The sequence below is a fragment of the Theobroma umbraticum genome, unplaced genomic scaffold (assembly GCF_002168275.2).
Source record: "Theobroma umbraticum cultivar Fairchild unplaced genomic scaffold, ASM216827v3 scaffold_44.0, whole genome shotgun sequence".
NCBI lineage: Eukaryota > Viridiplantae > Streptophyta > Magnoliopsida > Malvales > Malvaceae > Theobroma > Theobroma umbraticum.
The window spans coordinates 14319254-14321454 of NW_018397255.1; positions in this window are offsets into that span (position 1 = coordinate 14319254).

The following is a 2201-nucleotide window of genomic DNA, read 5'->3' on the forward strand; positions in this document are numbered from 1 at the left end:
CTCTTCTCTAGAATTGGTGCTGAATCGCACTGCTGATTTGGACGTAGATGTGAATATATCTGCCTCAGGTCACCCAGTACGTACTTCGGATGAAACTTGAATTTATGTTTGCTTGTCGTTTTTGAAATCTTAGACATGTCAAAAGTTGACCCAACCCTGGAGACCCCTTAGCCCAGATCAGAACAACATGGACACCAGTGGACTCTTAAAGCAAATGCTCCAATCTTATCCAAGGTGAATCCAAAACCACTGCTTGAATCGGTTTGAATCAGATGACTTACTACAAAGACTTTATGATTGTGTTTACATTTTTTCTCATTGTGAATTTCAATTTAATTAAACATGATAAATATCAGATGACTTAAAATATGACTCTGTGATTTATATATATTTCTTATTTTGAATGTCAATTTAGTTATAAATTATAAATATGACAAATTGTTGTTAAAAGTATTTACATTTAATTGGATTTGAATATATTAAAAAAAGTTAACAACAACAATTATATCTAAAAATTTAATTTTGTGGCAAATGTATGCGTGGCGCCTTGCGTGACAAGCTTAGACGAGAGGAGACTTGAGAGTTGTTGGGAGGTGGACTCACTTTACAAATAAATATTCCACTCATTTTTTGATGGAAGAAGCTTGCTTTATAAATTTTCCTTCATCCACACAATGATCTCTTCACTCTTATTGTCATGAAGCAACTACTAGAGTCCTCCACAAGGAATTACATATTTCAAAACCCTTTGGCTTTTGATGCTATCTTAAGAGTAAAGAGAAAAAAATAAAAAAAGTTTTTAATTTTTCTGACTTATAGAATAACTCACGTTTACTCTTAATTGTGTGTAAAAACCAATATGTTTGTTTATTATTATTAGACATATTAGAGATATAGAGACAGGATATTACTTTTAAATTTAAACAAATTAAATTTAGATGTAATTAATCTTTATTTAAATTTAAACATAATGAATAGATAATTTTTATTTAAATTTAAATAAATTAAATTTAAATTTATATCTTATCTCAAACATTTTTTTTAATTATTCAATTAAGAAATATCAAAATAATATCCAACATTAATTAATTGAATATTTGCTAATTATCCAAAAATAATTAACAAAGTTGCATGCTATGTGGATACACCACATTTAAATGCAACATCTCCCACTTACCATTCTCAATTTAACTCATTCTGCATTCATTGTCACACAGAGAAAATGAAATGTGTGACTGTCAGTTAAAATTCTACTACGCAAGTATACATATCGAATAGATAGTATATTAGCAAGCAGAGTATCGATTTCACAAGGAATTGATCTAAAATTTTATTAAGTACTAAAATTAAAACAATTTAGTTTTATTCAAACAATTAAAATCTTAATTCTAATTGAACTAAAAATTATGCAACTAAAACTAATTTGATTACAAATTAAAGCAATAAGATAATTGAGCAAAAGCAAATCAAACAAGCCTAGGATTACAATACCCTCACGCTTCATCTAAATCTCTACCTCTCTTTCTTAATTTATTTCAATGGTTAAATTGCTAACCTAGAGTCCTAAATTATTTATAAGGGATCTCCCCACTCATCTTATAAAAATATCTATTTTAACTAAAATACTATATCCCTATGTGAATTGAAATTAAAATAGATTCATTCAGTTCAGGCTCTAATCTGGCTACATATGGCCTATAGGTATATCCCTATCCTATACGCAAATCAATTAATATGATCATTATGCTATCCTAATTTTAGTCTACACTAAACTCCCTTTCCAAGTTGATTTAGGTTTCTAGATCAATTTAATTGGTGGCCAAGCAATTAAAAGCATTAAGAACAAATTGGAATAAACAATTTAAATCCATTGAAAATAAGCAAGAAAGAGATTAAAATTAGATTACATGTGAGTTCAATTGCAATCCTAGAAAAATAATTTAGTTCATAGTATCTAATAAAAACAATATCCAAAAGAATTAGCCATGAATCCAAGTCAAAGAAAATAAGAAAACACAAAGGTAAGAGATGAAAACTAATAGTTAGAGATTTGTGATCTTGATTCTCTCTCTAATTCTCTTGTTTCTTTGCTTTGTTCTTGGCTCCAAATCTCTAGAATAGTTGCTTGTTGCCTCTCCTCAAAAATCTCTGAAAAAGGCTCCTTTAATAGGCTCCAAATAACCTAATTTTCGAAATCCCGT